Source organism: Fukomys damarensis, unplaced genomic scaffold (genome assembly GCF_012274545.1).
Source record: "Fukomys damarensis isolate Sample0158 unplaced genomic scaffold, DMR_v1.0_HiC HiC_scaffold_20, whole genome shotgun sequence".
Classification (NCBI taxonomy): Eukaryota; Metazoa; Chordata; class Mammalia; order Rodentia; family Bathyergidae; genus Fukomys; species Fukomys damarensis.
In genome coordinates, this window is record NW_022900932.1 from 2,665,732 (window position 1) to 2,676,253 (window position 10,522).

The 10,522-nt window shown below is 62.6% G+C and overlaps 1 protein-coding gene across 1 annotated transcript in view; it reads right to left on the minus strand.

The window, feature by feature from the left end:
• Grm4 (glutamate metabotropic receptor 4) overlaps positions 1 to 10,522 on the minus strand; it is a 59,721-nt gene that overhangs the window by 28,002 nt on the left and 21,197 nt on the right. The gene's annotated exons all lie outside the window — the stretch shown is intronic.

The following is a 10,522-nucleotide window of genomic DNA, read 5'->3' on the forward strand; positions in this document are numbered from 1 at the left end:
CCCGACTGAGGCTCCTTTCCTCCCTCTCTCTCTCTCTCTTTCTTTACCTTTTTAAAAACTCCTTTTAGATTTAAAAACAGAAAAAAACAACAGAGAGACCAGCCCTGAGAAAGCAAGTGGAAAAATCTACGCTGCCGCAAAATGTGAAGGTGGCAAGTGACAATGAGGTGAGGGAGGGACGGCCACGCAACCCAGAGAGAGGAGCGGGCGCCCCGACCCCAGGGCCCGGCAGAGAGGGGGTGTGGGCCGGAGGGAGGCGGTGTGCGCATGCGCACACACATTCGCGCACACGTACACACACGCACGGTTCTTGCCCTCCCTGGCTTTCCCTCCCTCCTGCCAAAGGCCGGGCCCGCAGCCACTCCCTCCAGAAGGAGCCACTCGGGGAAGGTGACCACGAAGGTCCCACTCTGCCTCCCGGGCAGCCTTCCCTCACGGGGCCCTGCCATCTCCTGAGGTCTTTCTGCCCCGGGACTGGGGCAGTGTCTCCCCCGGGGACAGGCGGCTGCCTGGCGTGCTGCACAAAGGGACGAGGACGGTGCCGAGCTACCAGGGACAGCTTGGCGGGGACATGAGCACGATGTGGGGACGGCGGGAGGAATCCCCGGGGGCCTCCAGGCGGCACAGCCCCTGCCCTCCTTGAGCTGCCACCTCGTCCCACATGCAGGCCCGGGGCCCACGTGAAGCCCACCATCCACTCGGCCTGAGGCCCTGTGTGCGGTGCTGGCCTGGCCACAGCCCAGCCCTGCCCTGGGGAGACTCGCCTCGTCCCCGGGCGCGCAAAACAGGAGCACGCGGAGGAAAGGGGGGTCCGGCCGAGCTCCTGCCAGCCTGGACGGCAGGCCAACAGCGGAGGGAGGCGGTGAGGCGTCCCTCCCCACTGCGGCCACGCCAGCCTGTGCACAGTGGGCTCCCCGGGAGAGATCCGGCGGGTGCCAGACCTGTAGATGCCAAGGCCAGTGAGGGGTCGGCTGCCGGCTTCCCAGTGCCCCCCAGGGGTGCTCAGGCCCTGCTTCCCGGTTGTGTGGCTTCAGGGGAGTTCCCAGTCTCCTCTGGGGACCGGAAAGAAGTGCTTCAACTGCACCCTGGGGGACAGTGACGGGGTCAGACTCCGGCGTCTGGAGCGGCCTCAGCGTGGAGTTTGGGCTGCGGGGCAGGAGCTGAGCCCCCTGGGTCCTTGCCACCCTCACTATCAGGGAGCACAAAACAGGAAGTGGGCAGCACTGGCCACAGACAGAGGCCCAAGGAGACCACACACACGCACACACACTCACACTCATACTAAATCACTGCACACCACCCTGGGACCCCACACACAGCAGCCACAGGATGTGCAAAGTCCACACACAGACACTGACGCAGTCACACCTCACACACCCACCGGCCACAGACTGGGCCACATGGCGAGAAAGTGAGGTACAGCACACCTGCCCCATCCTGGGCCCACGCAGACACATCCCAGAGACACACCACACACTCCACAATCACATGCACAGCGTCACTTATGCAACGTGAGAACACGTACAACAGCACACACCATCTCGTGTACAACAGACGCACAGCCACACCATCACTGGCACCACCAGAGGCCCACCTGGGACCGTGCGAAGGCCCCCACTCCTAGGCCAGCCTGGGACCCTGTGCTCCCTCCATCCCCAGGTCCCACTCGTGCCAGCCCTGCCCCTGCAGGAGAACTGGGCTAGATTTGGGGGTTCAGGGTGGCTGATGGGGCAAGGAGGGGCGCAGGCATCACAGCTGCTAGCTGTGGAGACACAGGCCACGCGGACAGGTCTGCAGCCTGGGCTCCGACTTCCTGGGATGGCCACATTGCGCCCTGAGCCCGGCGCCTGTGTGTAACATGGAGGGGCCCCCAGTTGCCCACACACAGGGTTTCATGAGAGGCAGGGAGGACACAGGCCCCGGGCCGCCCACCCACCAGGGCCACCAGGAGCTCACGGCCCTGCGTCCCCACTGCTCAGAGCTGCATTGTGAATTTGCTGAGCAACTCACCTAATAACCTAACACAAACCCATTCAGGGAGAAGCTGGGAAAAGTAGGAAAGGAAAGGACGATTTTGGAGGCAGGTGGTGGGGAGGGATGGGAGGGCTGGGTACAGAGAGGTGGCTGGTTCCTGACCCCCCTACCCGCCCCGGCCCCCAGACCTCAGGGTGGCCACGCTCAGCATTCAGGGATAGAGGGGACCCAGCCACCTCTCAGGTTCAGCTCAGGGAAGGAAGGGGGCTTGGCCAGGCATAGTAGTGCATACCTATAATCCCAGCACTCAGGAGGCTGAGGCAGGAGGATCACTGTGAGTTCAGGGCCAGCCTTTACTACCTAGCAAGACCCTGTTTCAAACCATCCTCTCCAAAAAAATAAAAGAGAATCTTCCCAAGGCCCACACAGACGCCAGACTGTCTAGTGTGCCTCAGGGTCTCTGACAAGGTCACCCCCAATCAGCTCTGGACTTGGGGGGCGCCACTCTCTTCCCCAGTGACAGCCTGGATCACATGTTGGCTTTGGGGTCCATTCCTCCCCGTCACAGCTTCACCCCCACCCCCACCCCCCGCAGGACCACTTCCTCCCACACACCCAGAGCGGCCCCACCCTGAGTCTTGCCGTGCCAGTCCTGGGTGGCATCTGCACAGCACCCCCACCAAACGGATTCTCCAGCTCTGTCCCAAGGGCACATCCGCCCCATCCAGAGGGGCCGCAGGCTGCCTGGTGAGCGCTGTCACCCGCCTCTGTGCCACACCACTGGTGCCTGCCACCCCATGGCCACATCTACAACTTGCCTGCGGCAGGGAGAGGGCTGGAGCTGAGTTACTGGGACTCAAAGCCCGGTTCCGGCACTTCTTAGCTACGTGGTATGGTTTAGTGCTAAAATGTGCCCCAGAGTCTCACGCCTGTACACGCGGGGCTTTCACAAAGCAACTGAGTCATCAGCAGTTGAGTCCGCTCGTGTTTCATAGCTAAGTGTGCAGTGAGGCGGTGGGGGGCCTGCCGGAGTAGGTCACGGCATGGGGGTGCAGCACTCCTCCGGCGCCTCCTTTCTCCCTCTCTGCTTCCTGGCTGCCGTGGTTAAGCAGCCGTTCTCACCAGGCCACTGCTACCCTGGAGCCGGCTGGCTATGGACTGAACCCTTTGAAACCAGCAGCCAAAATAAAACTTCCTCCCTCCCTTAGCTTGCAGGTGTCAGTCATTTTGTCCCAGCAGTAGGAAATGCTGACCGGAGTGCACTCCGCAGCTTTGGATAAGTTATTCACCCTCTCTGGATCTTGTCTCCTCATAACAGTGAGGAGAGCAAGCCAGTTAGAACAGGAAGGTGTTCAGATCCAGGCCTGCTATGGTGACAGAGATGTTGGTTTCCGCCATCAGCCCGTGAGCCCCTTCCAGGGAAGACCATGCCGCTCTCGTTCCTGACTCCCCAGCTCCGACAGAGAGCCAGGAACACAGGCAGTGTCCGATGGCTGCTGCTTGTGCCGATCCTAATGTCCAGCAGTGCCGTCTGCCAGCCTCTTCGCCCCGGCCGCCAGGAAAGTGGAGCCAGTGCAGGGCTGGCCAGGGGCGGAGACTCCTGGGAGGGGGCAGGGACCTGGGGAAGGGACCCCCGACAGCCGCACTCCAGGCAGGGGTCAAGGCCCAGGCTGGGAAGGAGGCAGAGGGTTAGGGGCCAGCGGCCAGGCCTGTGGTTTGGCCAGAGAGGATCTGGCGGCTACAGGCCAGGATGAAATATTTAGGAGCCCACATCCCCAGGAAGTGGAAACTGACAAGCAGAATGAAATGTTGAGATGTAATTACGCAGGCAGGCCAAGCATGTCTCCCTGCCGGCGGCGGGCTCGGCCCCCACCCTCCACCGGGCGGGCACAGGGTAATGAAGTCCTCCCGGACCCTCTCCCATGCCAACCGCCACCCCCCTCCCCGGGCCAGGGCAGGCAGGGGGCGAGGCGCCGGCTCCTCTATAGCAGAAGAGCAGAGCCCCAGACCCCAGCCCAGGAAAAGAGCACCGGGTCCAGGGTTAGGGAGAGGCAGGCCAGGTATAGCCCTGGCCCGGGTTTAAGTGGGCCCAGCCCATCACCCCACCAGATAGCAGCTCCCTGCTTGGGGAAACAGGACACTGCTGACCCCTGCCTGGACCAAGCACCTCGGTGGAGGATGCAGTCTGACCCAGAGCACCAGGGAGGCCTTCTGGAGAGGCCGGGCTGCCAGGGACCCGGGGTTTCCGGCCTGGATGTGGCCTGAGAGCTGGAGAAACACAGAGTCCTGTCCTCATGACGGCCCCAGGCTCCCATGGCCTTGTTGGCAAAAGCCTCGGAGCCCCGAAGCCTGACACTGGCTTGGTCAGACCTGGAAGTGAGTGACAGGGATGTGGCAGTAAGCAGAGGGGTCACCAGGCTCAGTCCTGAGCAGCCTGGAGTGGCCTCAGGAGGGTCCAGGGCCAGATCAGCTCTGGATGTGGACGCAGCACAGAGGACAGACAAGAGGTCTGGCCAGGAGGGGCTCACGGCACCTGGGAAGCACCCTGGGTACTGAGAGGATGGATAGATGCATGGATGGGTGGATGGATGGGCACGTGGGTGGATGGGTGGGCGGGTGCGAGTGGATGGATGTCTTCATCCCAAGCTGGCCTACTGCTCCAAAGGCCTCCAGCCCCTGTCCCTCTACACTCCTGCCCACTCTCTGCCTCCCCACCTGGCTCAAGCTCCCCACTGTCAAAAGTTTTGCCCATCAGCTCCCCCAGTCAACTCAGGGGCTGACTGTTAGAACCATTTTACAGATAGGGAAACTGAGCCCCACAAGCCCGAGCCTGGCCCCACGGCCTCCACCGGCCCCTTCTCCAGTCTCTCCCCTTCCTTCCCTCCCACCTTCTGGGCTCTGCCTCCTCCGCACAGAAAGCGGCGCAGGCGGGCGCTGGGAGGGAGCAAAGGGGCCCCGCCAGCCCCTGGGCTCCCCGCCTCTGCCCGTCCCTCAGTCCTGCCTCCCCTCCCTCCCCCGGCCTTCTTGGGCCCTAGGATGTCATTAGCTTTCCTGCGCTCATTAAAAATGAGAGCTCGCCTAGAGTATGGGCGTCATGGTTCTGTCTCCAGCAACATGCAAGGGAGGGAGAGGAGGCCGCAGCAGAGGAGGGAGAAGCCAGCCACCCTGCTCCACCTTCCCACTCGAATCACCTGGTTTTGTCATCTTACAGTGACCAGAGAGAGAAACCCAGAGCCCAGGGCACGGCGGCTTCCCAAGGTTGCTGTGACTCACCCTCCAAGGTGCAGAGCCTGGGGACAGCACACTGCCTAGGTGGACACTGCCCACCACGCCCTGCGGCTGGGTCCCTTCTCACACCTGCCCTGTCCCCATTCAGCAGACATGGGGGTATTTGGGGACACTTGCTTCAAGCTTCCAGGCCCGGCAAAGTGATGCACTCAGCACTGCCTGGACCCAGGAAGCGCTCACAGCACTGCCAGAAATACGCGGTTTGGATGAAAGAGACACAGATAATGAAGTGGGGGTTGGGGGCAGCTTGGTGGGGGCTGCGCCAGCGCTTCACGGGGCACCCAGCCTTGGGGTGATCCACCCCCAGCTCTTGCTACACAGCAGAAGTAGCTTCCCCAGCAGCCCAGGCCCCGTCCACCCCTATAGGACAGCGGGAGTGGAGGCTGTCAGAGCTGAGTCCCTGCTGACGACACTCCTGCTCACTCCAGCAGCCGCTGTGAGAGCCAAAGCCGGAGTCTCGGGGGGTGGCACAGGCCCCTCGAGACCTGAGCTCCTCCTCCTCTCCCTCAGCACCCTGCGCCCCCTTCCGGGAATCCCCAGCGCCCGACAGCTGCACCTCAGGGCCTTGGCACATGCTGGTGCTCCGGCCAGCCCAGGGTCCGCCCACAGATCCCCACTTGCATCTGTCCGGAAGGCATCACCGGGCACTGGGCTGCTCTCTCCTGTGAGCTGCCCTGCTGTCCCCACCCGCCAGGCTCTCCAGGGCTCAGCCTTGGCGCTGCACCCATCAGATGCTCAGCACCCATCCCACAGCGAAGGGATGACTGAATGCAAAGGACTCAAGAGTGAAAGCCAGATGAGAGGCCCCACACCCCCAGCTGCACCCCGGGACAGGCTCAGCACCACCCGAGCCCCAGATCCCCAGGAGCACCAGGGGCCACAGCCACACAGTCACCACACACACATACACGCTCCCCTACAATGCTGGGGGTTTTTTGTTTTGTTTTAACAGTGTCTCACTATGTAGCCCATGCTGGCCCTGAACTCTTGGCGATCCTCCTGCCTCAGCCTCCCAAGTGCTGGGACACAGGCGTGTGCCACCATGATCAGCTCTGCCAGGGTCTTATACGCCTCAGCCCAGGTGGGAAAACAGCCCTATTTCCTGTTCCCATCAGCATGCTGTCCCTCACCGTTTCCTCCCTGGCCCCAGCAGAGCCAGCTCCCCAACCCCTGCAAGGCCACAGCTGTCTCCTCAGTACAAGGGGGCAAGTGTCCGGCGTGTGCCAAGGCAAAAGGAGACTTGGGGTCCTGACACCGGCCAGGCGGGTGGGGGCTGCAGGGTGGCCAAGCCCACGCCGGCTGCAGGGCCCAGGAGAAGTGGGAGGACTCAGGAAGGTCAGGCCACCCACACGCCCAGGGGAAGCACGGATGTACCCGAGGGACCGGCTTCTGAAGGTCGAGGCCACAGAGATTCCAGACCCACGAGTGTTCTGGGACACCAGCAGGTGGCTTCCGGTCTAGCAGGGGAAGGATGAAAATTTCGAGCAAGGAAGTCGCCTCTGACACCCTCCTCCTGTCACCCTGTCAGCCAGCGAGGGAGGGGGAGCAGCAGCGTGGCCCAGTGACGGGCACACGTGGAGGCCAGGAGGACAGCTGGGGCCTGAGGACGCCCAGCCGGGGACTCAGGACCAGCAGGTGTCAGCGCCCTGCCACAGGCCAGAGCAGACGGGAAATCAGCACAGACAGGCAAAGCCCCTGGCATCAGCCAGACCGGCACGGGCCTCATCTTCACGCCGGGACAGGATTGACCTGGTAATCAGTGAGCGGTCACATTAGTGCCAACACCTTGCCAGTCTCGGAGCAGCGAAGAGACCCAGACGGTGCATGGTGAGCACGGAGGCCCAGCAGGGGGCGCTGTGCCAGGGCCATTTGATCCCCATGGGGCAGTAACGGCAGACGGGAGAGCGGACAGCTGTTCTTGGGCTCCGCAGCGACTGCCTTCCCCGCGCCTCTGGAAGAGGCCTGAAGAGGACGCTCTGGTGAAGGTCTGCGGGGGGTGGGCTTGGCTCACAGGAGGGGCTGCTGATCCCGTGTCCCCGGCCTGGGGGCAGGAGATGCCCACACCTGTGCCAGGTGAGAGGAGGTGGCCCGAAGGGAGGGACATGATGCTCAGGATACAAACGTCCACTGGGTGACAGGGTCCAGGGTAGAAGAGGCAGGGGACGTTTGCAGACACTGAGGAGTCTGCACCGCTGAACACTGACTGTGGCAGAGCTGGTGACCCGCATGGCACCCAGCAGGCACAGAAAACCCACAACTGGGGCCAGCTGGGCACCCCAAGCCGGGGGAGAGAGCCAGGCCCCTTTCTCTCCCAAGCCAGGCAGCCACAGCAGTGAGAAGAGAGATTCAAACCCCACGTCTCCCACAAGCCCACCCTGATGGGGCAGCAACAGCCTCCTGCCTCTGGGGAAGGATTTCTGTCCCCAGCATGTCAGCTTGTGGGGCTCCCCTGGGCAGCCTGACCTAGCCCAGAATCCTGCACCCTCGCAGCTTCACCTGTCCCAAGGGAGAGCACCCCTCACACCCAGGCTGGGAAGAGGGCTAAAGAAGTAAGTGGCTGGGGGCTGGATTTCCTGACCCATGGTTCAGTCAATAAATGTTTATTGAACAACTACTATGTTCCAGGGGCTGTGGGGAAACAACGGAGACCAAAACAGACAAAAGCCTCTGCCCTTATTGACCATAAACTGACAAACAAAAATGGATGAGTCCAGCACTATAAAAGGTACAGAGCAGGGCACAAGGAGCAGAGTGACAGACTGGGGAGGGGGCCAGTATAAGATGCGTGGCCAGAGGGGCCTCTCTGAAAAGGAGACACCTGAGTGTAAGAGGATGTGGACCCCATGGATATGCAGGGAAAGAGCTTCCTGGGCAGCCAGTGCAAAGGCCCTGAGGTTGGCTGGGGCCTGGTGATTTCAGCAATGAGCAGGCTGGTGTAGCTAAAGCAGAAATGGGGAGGGAATGGGTAGGAGGCAAAAGTAACAGCGGTGTAGACCCTGGGGCCTCCTGCAGGCCAGATAGCACACCACCCTCACCCTCATGCAGGAGCCTCGGCGGCCCAGCAGCAAGGCCCCAAGGTTCTCCTGAGCTCTCAGCCCATCCGGCACCCACTGCTCTGACACCGGCAACGGAATGCGTGCAAGTTGCTGTTGTTATGCAGCCACCAGGCAGCAGCCGGGCAAGTCGGACCAGCGCCTGGCACCGGTGTCTCCAGAATTCCGTGGGGCTGGGACACCACAGGAGGGAGGCTGCACTTCCTGTCTGTCCTCCTGGGCCGGGCCGAGCCCAGGCTCCTCTCCGTGGTGCCCGGAGGGCCCAGCTTGTCCCAGTGAGGGAACCCCCGCCACACTCCAGCCACGTGACCTGACCTCACGCACGGGCTGGCCGGAGGAGCTCGCGGCTCCAGTCTGGAGTAGCAGGGGTGGCTCTGCTTCTCCCCCGCGCCTCAGCCAGTGCAGACACACACACCGTGCACACATCCTGCCCCGTCTCTGGATCTCCGCACGGTCCCCCACCCCCAGGGCCAGGCCGTGGCTCTGTCCCTGTCCCGTCCTTGGCCACATCTGCAGCTCCCGGCCAGGCCCAGGGCAGCAGCTCCTCCCAATCTGTTTCTGCCCCTTTCCCCAGAAGAGGAGGCTGAGACAGGCTGAGTGACTCCCAGGCCACCCTGGAGCCCAGGACCCCTGGGGAGCCACACATTGCAGTCTCCGTGATGCCAGTGGTGGCAGAGGAACAGAGGCCCTCTCGTGCCTGGCGGTGCCTACAGAACCTCAGCTCCCCACCTGCCAGATGGGGACGAAAACACCTAACATGAGGGTTGGTTACATGTGGACAGAAAGGGCCAGGACAGGGCAGGGCATAAGTGACCCCGGGCAAGGGCCTGGTGCTGAGGGGGCTTTTAATTTTTGTGAGACGGGATCTTGCTAAGTCACTACGTTTTCAAACTTGAGATACTCCTGCCTCAGCCTCCCATGCCTCTTGGACCTCCTTTAAGCTTTACGCCAATGGCCCAGGTCAGCACTGGGCCATTTCCGGGGTCACCTGGGGACTCTCCAACCCAGAGGACAAAGACAGGTTCCTGTCCCAGCTCGGTCTCAGCCAACTAAGCTATAAAATGGTCACAATCACACACAGCCCAGCCGAGGGCCCAGGACGGACTCATCATCCCGCTGCTGTGCATCTGTGGCTGCACGCGGATCAACACGATACACGGAAAGACATCCTTGATCTCCTGCAGGGTTAGGCTACAAGGTGCAGCCACTTTCCGCCCGCCGTACAATTCTGGTTTCAATTTGGCCAGCGCAGAGCGCAGCTTTCTCCACCCCCAAACAGAGCGGGGGGCAGGGGACCCAGCTGCTCATGCCCAGGGGGTGCCCAGCAGGCCCGGGCTGCTCCCTGACTCAGGCAGAGAGACGGGGCTGCAGGGCAGGATCTGGGTCTCTGGCTTCTCCGGGCCGCGCAGGCTGCACAAGCCTCTGACCCCCAGCGCCTGCCTAGATGCTCATGTGTTGTGCACAAGGACAGACCAGGCCTCTCACCCTGCAGCCGCCTCCGCCCTGATGCGCGGTGCCATCTGGGACGGTCCGTGAGGGGCCTGGCTGGGTTTCGGTTTACACTTGCAGTGGTGATGAGCAGCACATGCCTGGCCAGGTCGGGGGACAGCGGGGGACAGAGGGGGCCATGTGAGTCCTGGGGATGCCTGCTGGGTCCTCTAGGGCAGGAACAGGGCACAGCAAGACCGGGCCCTCTGTCTCTTCCTGTCCAGTACCTCTGCCCAAGTCCTGGCGCGGGGAGGGGTACAGGACAGGGGCAGAGGAGGAACATGGGGCCTGCAGGGGACAGGGGCAGGGGCTGTGCCCTACAGTGCTGACCGCTTAAGGTGGGGGCTCCTGCCTGTCCTCGTGTCCCTCACTGGGCTGCAGCCACCCACCCAAGCAGCTTCCTGGAACAATTAAAGGGCTCCCGGGGGTTGACGGCAGGATTAAATCCACAGGACATCACCTCCCACCATCACCTCGGACATGAGGGGCCCTGAGAAGCAGTGAGAGCCCCGGGGGCCTCACACTGGACACACGCAGGGCAGGGTACCAGTCCACTATCTGGAGCCAGGGCCCGGAAGAGACGGAGGTGCTCCCGGGGACTGGGTGCACCTCCCACCCCCTACTCTGCCTCCTCAGGAGCCTTGTCATCACAGCCCACGGGCCCACGCCAGGCGTCTCCTCCGCCGCCGGCAGCTCAGCACCAGGGGCTCCAGCTGCCC